General features: G+C 40.1%; 1 pseudogene; it reads left to right on the forward strand.

Moving 5' to 3' along the window:
- The first annotated feature begins 10,263 nt into the window (after positions 1–10,263).
- Positions 10,264–10,358, forward strand: LOC118491972 (annotated as a pseudogene).
- Positions 10,359–14,815: the final 4,457 nt, after the last annotated feature.

Raw genomic sequence — 14,815 nt, forward strand, 5'->3', positions numbered from 1 at the left:
TTCAGTCGATTTAAGTTTATATCACCCTGCACACTTTAAAATGATTGTGAGCCTACCGATACGTCTTATATAGAGCTGCTTATCGTTTTTCATTTAAGGTTTAAAGAGGTTTGGATAAACCACTGATGTACTATCATTTTCTCTTTTGCCCGCCAGGAAACTCATTTTTGTTGTTCTATTGTTTTTGAGTTTTTGAAATTTTTCGATGTTTTTGGATTTTCAAATTTTTGAATTTACTCCCCATAAAATCAATAAAGTAAGACAAATGTAAAACACAAAGGTATTTACAAAAATGATTTTCCGATGTTGGTTACTCTTGCTTCACCTTTATGCCGTTTACAAAAGTAAATAATCGAATCTTGATTTATCAAATGCTTTGATAAAAAGGTCGGCACGTTGGTCATCGGGTGCGGACCATGACAACATTGACGAGTTTCATAGTGAAACAATCACGTGTAAGGTGATATTCGAGATCAATGTGTCAGGTCAAAGAGTGCTGTATGAGATGATAATAATTCATAAAGCAGCTTAAAAATCAACAAGTATAGGAGAGATTAGAAATTTTAACAACCGTATCCTGCAACTGTTTCGTGCATTGCAAGGAATCTGAGCACTCTCCCAAACTGGATGTTCACCTGGTGTGGACTTCAAAGTCGATTTTGTAGCTACAAAAAAATCTCTTCACAGCGACACGATCAAAAACCTTTGGTTCCGGCTGGTCTTCCACATTGCACCAGCGAAGGTCTTTGTCTTCCTCTTGAGGAGTAGTGTGTGGTTGTTCAATCCACGCCAAGACATTTGCACATCCGGTGTAGTTCGTTCAACAAACACATTTTCTTCAATCATACCGTGAGGAAATGTACACTACACGTCCATTTTGTTGATTTTGAACTTCAGACGTTCTGCAGGTGCGTACATTTCATTGGAATCTTTCCTGAGGACCCGATCAAAAACCATAACAACCAAATTTTGGCACGTTCTTCATTTGGTCGAATTTTGCAACTTCATTCAACCACATTCTTTCACCAACATATCCTTCTTCTTTTCTGTTTCCCTCTCTCTCCATCAATGGCAACAACATTTTCCTAGATATAACAATATTTCGGAGCCTTATGTCGCCAATCTTGTGCATGGACGCTCCACTATCAACAATCCTAAGACTATCAATAGTTCCTCCTGGAACATCCTGCACACTCATTCAGAGATTAGTTAGAGAGGGGGACCCAAGCCTTTGTGGACTTGGGTCGTCCTTGATCATCAAGGAAAGTGATCTCAATCACTTGATGATTAGGAAAAAGAACCTGTGGTGCTCCCCCTGATTGAATTACCTGCTTTTGCTTCCAAGCTGTTTATCGTTTACCAGTATTTGAATTTATTGTTTTAGCATTTACTGGTTTTACAGTTTCAGGTTTTGCTTGTACAGGTTTTTCTTCTTTGACCTCTGATTTTAAGGCCTTTTCAATTACCTTTTGATTCTTTCGCTTTAGCTTCTTTTCCCTTTCTTTCAAGACACGTGGGTCCTGTTTCGGGGAAACTGGTCGTTTTTGGTAATTGATTTCTTGGGGAGCACTCGTTTTTTACTTCAGCTTTTGCAGGTATGGGCAATATCTTACAATATGCCCAACTGTGCCACATTTAAAGCACGTTCTCCGCTCTACAAACCTCGGAGAAACATGTTGATGACCAGACGGAGAACCAGACAATGAACTTTGTGATCTAGACGTACTAGGACCTAAATCACATCCGTTGGTGTGTTGGGTGTAATTGTTCTGATCATTTCGTTTTAAAATTCTAACTTGTTTTACAAAATCAACGTTAGATTTATCCTGAAATGTTTCAAGTTTGTCTGAACCAGTGGATCCAACAAAGTTCATTTTTGGTTCTTGTCTCTTAACAGGAGCTCTTTTGTTTTGCACCTTTTGTTGTTGAACCTTAGGTTGCTCAACCCTTGATTGTTGAATTTTAGGTTGTGCAGCCTTAGGTTGAGTAGTCTTAGACTGTTCAACTTTAGGTTGTTGAACCTTTGGTTGTTCAGTCTTAGGCTGCTGAACTTTAGGTGCTTGAACATTCTTGTTCTGAGCCTTCTTTCCCTGTACCTTACCCTTTCCGGAGTTGACTTGTTGTTTTCGCTCAATAGGTAGTTTTTGGTTTCCGTATTGTTTTCTAATTTGTTCACACGGAATTGGATCACATTGAGTGACTGTTACTTTGCCACTTTTGTTCCCTAAAAACTTATCAGTGCATCCTTCAAAAATTTGCTCAATTAAATCTTGATTTACATTTTTAATTGGAAAATCTTTGTTAGAGTAAATTTTACTATCTCCTTTGAGCGTATACAACAAGTTATTCCCTTCAGGGCTAACTACAAGGGACTCCATTGCTTTTGACATTTCAGTCTTACTCGGTTTCACTGGTGGATCACACAGAATGTGGTTCTCGATAGGAATATCTGTTGTAACCAAGTTAGACTGTTGTTTCACTATTTCTTCAGATTCATCGTCCGAAGAATCAGCATCCTCAATAATGGGAGGACTCTGTTCCTTAACACACGATGTATCTGTCACGATCTAAGATTCTGATTGACCCGAGGATGATGTACCAGTTGTGAACCTGAGGCCTGCTGCAAAGTCATCTAGACTGAGTGGCACAGTAGGTTCAAAACGGGGCATATCCTCATCATCAGGCAATTTGGAGTAATTGTGATTCATTGGGGGAGGGCATGATTTGAATCCAATACATTTTGCATCCCCCTTTTTCCTTTGAACGTCAATGATGTGATCCAATACATAGCGGGAATTGGAATAGCTTTCCAATTTCTGCTTAATTGTCTCACATTCACATCGAGCTGTTACTAACTCTACTATTTGCTTTTCAATTGTGTCAATAAGATTATTGTTAGCATGTTGTTTTCGCAAAACAACCTTTTGTAATTCTGAAACATCATGTCTTAATGACGCAATTGTTGCTTTAAATTCCTTTTCATTTCTGGTTAAAAACAAGTTAGCTTCAGTTTCTTTAGAAAGATCTACAATCAATTCTTGATTGTGTTTGTGTGTGATTTCAAACTGAATTTCCTTTTCTGCATATTCTAAACACTTTGCACATTTAATAGGAGTAGAAATAGAGTCAGAATTAGTATCACATACCTGAGAAGTTTGACCTTCTACGTGAGCCATAAAGGCTGTATGAAAAGAAAAAAGATCCATCTTCAGAGAAAAACTGAGCAAGCTTCTCGGAAGTTCCAGCAGATTTCTGGCAAAGAATAGATCTCCTTTTGCATAATGCTTCAGCTTCAGCCAAAAGCTCATCAACCTCCAAATCTAAAGCATCACTTGATAAATCACCGGCATCAAGTGATTCCCCATCCATGCTCCCACTATAACCCGAACTATCTTCATCTTCTGAAGATTCACCGGCAGACACGGGTTCTACTACCTTCTCAATCACTTTAGCATAACATGTTGTTCCACCATTTCCTCCTTCTCCAAGCTGAAGGTTCCAGTTGCAGATTTCATCAGCTTGAACAACCAATCCTCTATGGGGATTAGTGTTTGTGGATCCAGATGCATTTCCTCCAACGGGAACTATTGATCTGACAGAATTGTTTTTCAGTTGCTGTTGTGGCTGTCCTTGATTCCTGAAGGGATTCTGATTTCCTTGCTTATGTGGCTTCTGACACTCCCGCTTGAAGTGACCCTTTTCACCACAATTGAAGCAAGTGATAGCATTCTTATCAAAACCATACTTGGTGTTGTTGTTGCTATCCAAGTTGGTTCTCCCCGTCCTTTCCATAAACTCCTTTGCTCTTCGAATTGCACTAGCAAGAGCCCATTTGATATCCATCATTTCAAACTCTTCTCTATCCACTTGCTGATAATCTTCATTGGTTAGATTGATATTCCCAATCTGACCTGCGATCAATCCACAATAAGCACTAACCAAGGTGTTCAACATCTCCATATGCTCCTTGGCTATTTCGACACTGACTTTGGAAAAGTTGGAAGTGTCTAATCTGACTGTGTTCGGATTGGAAGTGGCTTGAAAGTTTGAAGAGCTTCCATAAAACCCTTGCTGTTGCGGTTGTTGCTGCTGAGCTCTGCTTGGGTCTAAGAAAGGCGGTGGTGTGAATTGCTGAGCTGTCGGTTGCACATACTGTTGTTGAGAAGAAGAATCTGGTCTTGAATACATCATCGTGTATGCTAAAGGATCAAACTGATTTGTTGTGGAAGGTCCGGTGTTTAAGATGAAAGCTGTTTGAAGCTTCGCGTGTTGAGAGGCTGGTTTTTCTCCACTGATACCTCCTGCAATCCCATAGTACATCTCTGGATTTTGAGGAGTTAGTGTTCTTTTTGCCTTAAGCTTTTCTTCTACATCCTTGTTCTCCAATTTTTGAATTAACTCATAAACGGTGATTGTGTCTAGAACACCATTTTGTTTGAGAATTTCAAGAAAACTGCTCCACTTTGCTGGTAAGCTATCAGTGAATCTCTGCACCATTTCTTGTGGAGTGGCAGTGACTCTAAAAGCAAACATCTCGCTCAACAAGTGATGGAACCTTGTAGATAACTCTGCCAAAGTCTCATTCTCCATACACGTGAATCCTTCAAACTCTTTCTTCAGTAATTCTTGCTTGATCTTTCTAGATTGAGCATTTCCTTCACATCGTAACGTGAGCATATCCCACAAGCTTTTAGTAGTCGTGCAGTAAACAAACTGGTGGTAAATGTCTCTGTGAAGAGCTTGTGTGAGAATCATGAATGCTCTCTTTTCTAACTCAAATTTCTTCTTATCATCATCAGACATAGTGCTGTAAGTTGTTGGATTAGATCCTGCAACTTCCAAATCATTGTCAAATGCGGTGAAGAAACACATCTATAGATCTTGACCTTGCCCCTGAACATAAGTTCTCAGCCTTTCTTTCCACCATCCCCAATCATTGATGTGATTTAGCTTTGGCGGTTTTGTGCTTGTACCAGTTTCACTGTCGTTCTGCATCATTGCTTGAATGCTGCTGCTTTGATTTGTGACCAATGCCCATTGATTTGCAGTTATCATTGCAGTTTGAGGTGGGGCAATAGCTCGCATCCATGCAGTTTTGTCGAAATCTGACGCAGATTGCGTAGCTGATGATTGTGGGGTCAAAGTTGTTGTAGTCCACGCGGTTGGATCCCACTGACCGTTTGTTCCCATTTTATAAAAATTAATATATTAAGTGAAAATTGATTTAAAATTTGAAAAATTAATTTTCACAAACTATGTTAAAAACTTGAATGATAACAAACAGCCGAAAGATCCTTGATCGAAAGACCTGAAAAACACAAACTTGTTAAACTTAAACAGGCTGGGATCGAAAGATACAACTTGTTCGAAGGATCAACAGTGTTCAAAAGATCACTGTTGAATTTCGAACAATGACTTCGAAAGATTCTCCTTATCTTTCGAATAATAACTGTAGCTCGAACAATATATCCTTCGGAAAGATTCCTTGGCTCGAAAGATAAATCACAGACTTCGAAGGATGTTCGAAGGATCAATATCTGTCGAACCTCCTTTGATCGAAAGATGATCTTTCGACTTCGAAGGATATCTTTCGATGTGAACTGACACAGTTGACAAAAGGTGACAGGTTGGTGAAAAAGGTGATTGGTTGGTAGACAACTTTCGGCAGAAAGGTATGTTCAGACCTTACCTTTTCACCAACTCAGATTTGACTAATAAAAAATTGCCTAAAATAGAAGGTTCTTATCCAGAAACCGGTCACCGGAGTAAGCCGGAATTTTGGCCGGAAATTACCAAACCTTTTAAAACAAGATTTTAAGTTACCCAAACCTTCCTTTAACACACCCGGTTAGTTTAGAACACGTTTTTACGTCAAGAAATCCAAGAAAAACACTAAAAACGGGTGCTAAACCAAGTGAGTTTTGTCCAAACACTCCAAAGTCTTGTATAAACTCGGTTTTTAACAAGGAAAAGAGCCACGGCTCTGATACCACTTGTAGGTCCCCCGGAGGTCGAGGTTAAACCTTATCCTTGTTATGTTTAACACTCTAGCAAGTGCGGAATCCAAGCTAGAATGCAAACCGGTAGTTTATATGAGAACACAAGCTACAAAGAGAAAGAGTAGACACACAAGATATCAAAGTTTTCTCTTGTATTTCAGTGGACACGGTTACAGCCCTTGACCAAACTGAAAATGCTCTCTACAAGACTTGGTTCACTCACATACAACTCTATCGGATGTCTCACTGTCTTACTATCTGTTCTGTGAAGTGAACCCATATATATACCCATAACAGTTAGACTGGTCGAAGGATCAGATTGACTGCTTGAAAGATGATCTGTCGATCATACAGCTATCGAAGGATCCACATATACCTCGAAGGATGGTATATCCTTCGAGGTCCAACTGCATCCATCGAAGGTTATCTTTCGAGCTCATCGAAGGATATAAACAATCCTTCGATGACATCCTTCAACACAACAAACTTACAATCTATGTGTTAACTGTTTGGCCAAGTCAAACCAGGAGGATGGTTGACTTGGTCAAACTTACATCAAAACACATATACAGACCAACAAAAGACGTAACCCAGACTAACAAAAGACATCGTTTTGTATCATGACAAAATACAGACAAAGTACAGACATAAGTGCACCAACATCATGGTGACGTCAGCTTAAATGCTTCAGTGGTTTGCTCGTGCCTATAAATAGAAAAGTGCTCTGTACTGTTCTATTAGCTCTTTCACCATCTTCTTCCTGCACGAACAAATACTATGAGCTCAGGCTAAGGGGGAGTTTGTTGCACACTTGCAAATTGTAATCGTTGTTGAAATTAAATTCAATCATTTGATTCAATGTTAAGCTTGTATGTTAAAAGCATTTCTCCTGTTTGATTGTGAAAACTTTGCTTCCATCTTAATTCCGCTGCACAACTCATTCATCTTCATCTTAATTCAAACGTAAAACACAATCAAAACCAAACTCAGATCCTAACACTAATAATTCTTTTTTTGTTGTGGTGTAGTTCCGTTACGCCTCAGACAAAGTTTTACTTGCATAATAAATGACCACCGGCTTCTTGTCAACTTTTTGACTCAAAACCGCTCCAATGGTTGTATCTCTAGCATCACGCATAATTTCAAACGGCTTTGACTAATCCGGTGGTTGCAAAATAGGAGCTTTCACCAACTGTTCCTTCAAAACATTAAACGCTTGCAAACATTCGTTAGTAAAATCAAAAGGAATATCTTTCAATAGTAAATTACATAAAGGTTTGGTGATAACACTAAAACCTTTAATAAACCTTCTATAGAATCCCGCATGTCCCAAAAATGATCTCACCCCCTTAACATTCTTTGGTGGAAGTAAAGATGAAATTACCCGAATTTTTGCTTTGTCTACCTCCATCCCCCGGTCCGAAATCACATGAACCAACACAGTACCCTCTTGAACCACAAAGTGACTTTATCCCAACTTAGCACCAAGTTTGTCTCAACACATCTTTTTAAAACTTTTTCTAATTCATCAAGACAAGACTCAAAACTTGGGCCAAATATGGAAAAATCATCCATAAACACTTCAAGAGATTCCCCAACCATGTCTGAAAAATACTCATCATACATCGTTGAAAAGTGGCCGGAGCGTTACATAGTCCGAATGGCATTCGCCGAAAAGCAAATGTACCATACGGACATGTAAGCGTGGTTTTGTGTTGGTCATCCAGGTGGATAGCAATTTGGTTATATCCCGAGTACCCATCTAAAAAACAATAATATTTTTGACTCGAAAGTTTTTCAATAATTTGGTCAATGAAGGGTAATGGGAAATGGTCTTTAGAGGTAGCAGCGTTCAATTTCCTATAATCAATGCAAACTCACCACCCGGTGACCGGTCGGGTGGCAATTTACTCGCCTTGTTCATCTTTAATTACCTGGATGCCGGCCTTTTTTGGCACTACCTGAGTCAAACTTACCCACGCACTGTCCGAAATGGGATAAATGATCCCCGCATCCAACCACTTTATTACTTCTTTCTTCATAACCTCTCTCAAATTCGGGTTCAACCTTCTTTGTGTTTCTCGGGTAGGCTTTGCATCTTCATTAGTGATAATTTTGTGCATGACAATGGATGGACTGATACCTTTCAAGTCGGCTATCGTCCATCCAATGGCCGCCTTATGAGCAATCAACACCCGCAACAAACCTTCTTCTTGAGCTACCTCCAAATTAGAAGCAATGATCAACAGTAAGGTGTCCTTCTCCCCCAAAAACGCATACTTTAAATGCTTTGGTAGCTCCTTCAATTCCACGTTTGGTGGACACTCTAAAGATGGCTTTGTACCCGAATCAATCTCCACCGGCAAATTTTCAATTTGGTAGGTCCATGGTGGTCTTCATTCCTTGACCGCTAGAGCCTCTTGCTCCTTTTCCTCCATCCTCAATGCACACATGTGAACCTGCAAAGAACAATCACAAACACACGGTTCCAAAATATCTTCCTTGTATTCATGTGGGTCGCATCCATCAATGATATCTGCTAATAAACACTCATCACTACCAAAAGAATTAGAGCCATTAGTAAAAACATTTAATCTCATTTTTCTATTACTGAATGTCATGTCAACCATACCATACCGACAATCAATTATGGCATGAGCGGTGTTCAAAAACGGCCGACCCAAAATAACATTTTGTTTTTGAATTGGGTCCGCGGATGAGTAATCTAACACATGAAAATCAACGGGATAATAAAATTCATCAATTTTCACTATAACATCCCGCATAATGCCCCGAGGAAGCTTATAGGACAAATAGGCTGAAACAACTGTTGTGTCAACCCGTTTAAATGGACCAAAATCATATTTGTCATATAAGCCCCCGGTAGAATACTTCCTCCGGCTCCAAGATCAAGTAACGCCCTCGCCGTTTGAAATTTTCCAACTTGAATATTAATAAGGAGCGTTCCCGGATCTTGTAGCTTAGGAGGAAGATCTCCCTTTAAAACCGCACTTACCCGCTCAGTTAAATCGACCCGTTTAGGCACTTTTTGTTGCCTCTTTTGGGTACACAATTCTTTTAAAAATTTTGCGTAAGCGGGTACTTGCTTGATTGCTTCTAGTAATGGAAGATTAATTGTGACTTGTTTAAACACCTCCCACATTTCTTCTTTTTGAGGACCCCGTTTTGAAATGAAATTCTTTTTACCCGGATCTAATAAAGCCGAAGGAAATGGGACTTGACTAGAACCCCCTTCCTCATTTTTATCTTTTGTTTCTTCATTGTTTACGGGTTTTTCAAAATTGGGTTTTTAGAAGAAATTCTAGGTGCTTGGTTTTCATCCTCACTTTCTTGACCCGTTATATCCTCAACCACCCCATCAACCAAATCTGGTGAAGAATTGCTTTTGTACTCTTTCCCACTTCTCAAAATACTCACATGATTAATATTAATATTATTACCACAAGATGAATTTTGTGAAGGGTTTACCTTAGTGTCGCTTGGTAATTGACCTTTACCCTTTTTCAAGTCCGCCACTTCGGTTGCGAGTTGACCTATTTGGGTGGTCAAAGATTGAATTGCCTTGTCACGAATCTCATCCTTTTGAATGCGAGCATCGTCCATTTGATTTCTCTTCTGCATCTCCGTTTGCATCGCCTTCAACATTTCCATCACCTCATTTCCACCCGAAGACCCACCATGCTCTTGACCCATTTGATATTGTCTTTGAAACCCTTGGTTGTTCCCGCCTCGATGTCCACCTTGATTATTGAACGGTTGGCGTGGAACAAAGTTACCTTGACTTCCTTGAAAATTCGGGTTGGCTTGGTTGGATGGATTCCCATATCGAAAATTCGGGTGGTTTTGGTAACCCGAGGTGGTAAGTATTTGAATTCATGTTGTAATTTCTACCACCCCACCTTGCCTTTGTAATGCGTTTACCTCCTCGTATTGCCCTTCCACTCCTTGGCAATTTTCAGCCGCATGCCCCAATTCATTGCAAAGTGCACAAACATCATAGATTTGATTAGTGGTTTGTACATTTGCATCTTCCGCCACATGCACTTGGGTTCGAGTAATGGCCGGTCATGCTCTCCTTGACGATTGAGCCTTCCTTTTTGATGTAACTGCCATTTGTTCCAAAAACATCCAATCATCTTGCTCATAATTGGTACCGAATGTACCGTTCGTGATAGACATCAAATCACGAGCGTCCTCGGAACATAAACCCTCGTGAAATGCATTCAACAACTCCCATAGCTCTATCCCATGATGAGGGCAATTCTTTATCATCAAATTGAAGCGTTCAAATGCTTCATGAAACATCTCACCTTGTTGTTGTTGGAAGCTTCTCAAGCTTCTCCTTGCATCATTAGTCTTTTGGGTGGTAAAAAATTCTTCTAAAAAGATTTGTTGCATTTCTGCCCATGTGTAAATAGATGCCGAAGGTAAGGTGTAGAACCACTTTGTTGCCTTGTCTTCTAAACAAAATTGGAAAAGTACCAACTTCACTTCATCTGATAAAAACCCTTGACCACCAATTGTTTTACATATTGAATCATAAGCCTCTAAATGAAAGTAAGGCTCCTCCGTTGCTAGACCCTTATTCTTTGGCAAACTTTGTAATGAATTCATTCGGACCTCAAAAGTCCTTCCTTGATTATTTTGAGGAATGACTATTGGTGATGGGTTATTAGTGATCAGCGGTCTAAAATGTGCCTGTATTCCTCTCACGGGCTCTCGAATATGTCTTCGTGGTACACCCAAACGAACCCTTGAACGTACGAGACCCATTGGTCTTTGAGCTTGTGGTCTTGGATGCCTAAATTGTTGTAGAGGTGGCTAAAATCTTGGCCCCACGTGTTATTGTTGATGAACTTGCCTTTGAATCGGTGGACCTTGTCGTGGCAATTGTTGAGGTATGATTTGTTGAACCATTTATTGTTGAGGAACTCTACCAACACCTTGCATCCCTTGATTTTGGCCTTGAACATAAGTGTACTCTCCTTGCTCTCCGTCTCCTCTATACATATACCCTTCATCTTCATATCCCCCAAATTGTTCATCATACCCATCATCAAACCCATCTTGTCTTGCAGCCGAAGTTTGTAAAAACTGTGGTTGTTGATATTGTGCTCCCGGTTGCAAAGGTGGTTGAAATGGAGTGGAATAGATGATAGATGGACCGGGTTGAAATAAGTTGGGTGGTGGAATTTGTTGTGATGATGAAGATTGGCCGGAAGTTGGGAAAAATGATGAAAAGGATGGAACAGCGGATGATGTAGCGGTGTAGCTAAAAGAGTATTCAGGTTGGGTGTTTTCGGGTAATCTGGTGTTGGTTGGTTTAATTTCGGGTGTGGATGTGGGAATGGTAGTATTTGGTGAAGGCGTGGATGATGTAGGTACAAAGGATGGTGTGGACTGACCCATAGTGGGTGGTAGTTGTGATTGATCCATTTCTCTGATCGGTGTAACTGGTGTTGTAGGTGTTGTTGGTGAACCACTGATTTTGTTTTCACGTAGCAAAACTCTGTTTCTTCTCAAAGTTCGTTCAATATCCAGATCAAATGCCAATGGTGATAGCTTGTGAGAGCCTTTAGTATGCATGCACCTGTAAATACCTGCACACTAACACACCCAGCGTAAACCAGAAAAATAACAAACTTAAAAAGATCAAAGATAACACACGTTGCACACTACTCCCCGGCAACGGCGCCAAAATTTGACATGAGGTCGAAGTCTCAGTCAAATTTAAACCAAATACAACTATTAGTTAGCGGTAAGTGGGTATCGAACACAGGGAGTTTGTGGAATATATGTTATCTAAATGTATGTCTAGGTTAACTAAGATTAAACTAATTGCAAAGAAAGTAAATTCAAAGAGTTGTAGTGTTTGATTTTAAAACTAAGGTTACTAACAAAATTGCGAATTGAGAATTGGTTTTGTAAACAATTTAGAGACAAATGACCATCCTAGACTTCTGGTTTCAATTGACATTCATGTTTTAATCAAACTAGAAAGAACCACATAGACATGGTTCTTGCATATCTACTTGTTTGTGATAAAAGGGAACGAAGTACTTGGATTCCTAGAACGTGAGGTTATTACCCGATGACCAATCAATCAATACCCAATCCTAATCCCTCCCATGATATCTCGATTACCAACGGCACCAAGAATGTATGGTTTCAACTATGATCAAAGCATCAATTAACCATTTACAAACAAATATCAACACACCATAATAAAAAAACCATAAAAGCAAGTCTATTATTCTAGAAAATAAGATCAAAACAAGAAATGTCTCAAGCAAACCTTTAATCCAGGATGATCACAAAGAGTTTAACCACTCATGACTTGAATCATCATCCTCACACAAGTTTCAATGTTCATAACAATTAAAAACATAAACCGAATGATTGGAAATTGTCTTCAAGCACCAAGAACACCCAAATTCGTCTCTAGAATAGTTAGTAACCAAATGGTAATGATGGGACCTCAAAAGACCTCATAAAAACGTGATTTAATGGGTAGTTACACGTTTCACTTTAGATGGCGCCGTAAGCGACAGCCCTTGCTGTAAGCTACGGCGCCAAATGGGTCATGGGCGAACAGGTCATCACCGTAACCTACGGCGCCATATAAAACCTTACGGCAATATTATACTTTATTACGGCAGATCATGGCACTTCAAAGGGTGCCGTAACCTACAGCAAGAGCCATAGGCTACGGCGGCGGCTGGAACTTTTTCATTTGTTTCTTGTGTTAACCTCTTCAATCTTCAACTTGTTTTCTGCCAATGACCTCTCCTTCCCAAATGCCAACACTTCACTTGTTTTATGCTCCTTTTAGACCTATAAATCCATTCACCTCGTAGTTACCAAGTTCCTCAAATTAACCATTTCAAGTATGAGATTTGCACGTAATTATATCAATTAAGGGTTGTCCTATGGACCAACCGTCAGTGACCTGAACCGAAAACAGACAAAACTAGTAAAAGGGACCCCCGGAGACTCATGGGGTCCCCTAAATCTCTCGTGACCCACGGCAAGAGTTTTGGACGCGTGTAACATGAAATTGATGAATGGCCATGCTATAAACGACACAAGGCTACCCTAGGCTAGATGATCGCCTCTCGTGACACGCGGAAGGATCTTGGGACTCTGGCGCGATGCGCGGGGCAGGTCCAAGTTGGCTATATATTCCTCAGTTTGGGACAGGGTCAGATTGCAAAGAAAGTAAATTCAAGGAGTTGTAGTGTTTGATTTTAAAACTAAGTTTACTAAAAAATTACGAATTGAGAATTGGTTTTGTAAACAATTTAGAGACAAATGACCATCCTAGACTTCCGGTTTCAATTGACATTCATGTTTTAATCAAACTAGAAAGAACCACATAGACATAGTTCTTCTATAGCTACTTGTTTGTGATAAAAGGGAACGAAGTACTCGGATTCCTAGAACGCGAGGTTGTTACCCGATGACAAATCAATCAATACCCAATCCTAATCCCTCCCATGATATCTCGATTACCAACGGCACCAAGAACGTATGGTTTCAACTATGATCAAAGCATCAATTAGCCATTTACAAACAAATATCAACACACCATAATAAACAAACCATAAAAGCAAGTCTATTATTCTAGAAATTAAGATCAAAACATGAAATGTCTCAAGCAAACCTTCAATCCAGGATGATCACAAAGAGTTTAGCCACTCATGACTTGAATCATCATCCTCACACAAGTTTCAATGTTCATAACAATTAATATGATAAACCGAATGATTGGAAATTGTCTTCATGCACCAAGAACATCAAATTCGTCTCTAGAATAGTTAGTAACCGAATGGTAATGATGGGACCTCAAAAGACCTCATAAAAACGTGATTTAATGGGCAGTTACATGTTTCACTTTAGATGGCGCCGTAAGTTACGGCCCTTTCTGTAAGCTACGGTGCCAAATGGGTCATGGGCAAACAGGTCATCACTGTAACCTACGGCGCCAGCCGTAGGCTACGGTGCCATATAAAACCTTACGGCAAGCCTATACTGGATTATGGCAGATCATGGCACTTCAGAGGGTGCCGTAACCTACAGCAAGAGCCGTAGGCTACGGCGGCGGCTAGAACTTTTTCATTGATTTCTTGTGTTACCTCTTCAAACTTCACTTGTTTTATGCTCCTTTTAGACCTGCAAATCCATTCACCTCGTAGTTACCAAGTTCCTCAAATTAACCATTTCAAGTATGAGATGTGCACGTAATTATATCATTTAAGGGTTGTCCTATGGACCACCCGTCAGCGACCTGAACCGAAAAACAGACAAAACTAGTAAAAGGGACCCCCGGAGACTCATGGGGGTCCCATAAATCTCTCGTGACCCATGGCAAGAGTTCTGGACGCGTGTAACATGAAATTGACGTATGGCCAGGCTATAAACGACACAAGGCTAGCCTAGGCTAGATGGTAGCCTCTGGTGACACGCGGAAGGATCCTGGGAATCTGGCACGACGCGCGGGGCAGGTCCAAGTTGGCTATATATTCCTCAGTTTGGGACAGGGTCAGATTGCTCAGTTCGACAAACAAAAACGTCGTCCTACTCCTTGAATCTCCGTTTCTTTCAATTAAAGCCTAAAGCCTCAAAACTCTGCTATGATATCGGTGTAATAACTCGATCACTGCTACGATTCGATCGACTAAAACCGATCCAACGGATGTTTAAGTGCTGCCGGTACCCGGCTATACTTTGTCATTCGTTGTGGGTTTCGATCTCGTGATCATCGTTAATGTTGTATTGAGTTAATACACTAATAC

This window comes from Helianthus annuus, chromosome 4, assembly GCF_002127325.2.
Source record: "Helianthus annuus cultivar XRQ/B chromosome 4, HanXRQr2.0-SUNRISE, whole genome shotgun sequence".
NCBI classification, from domain to species: domain Eukaryota; kingdom Viridiplantae; phylum Streptophyta; class Magnoliopsida; order Asterales; family Asteraceae; genus Helianthus; species Helianthus annuus.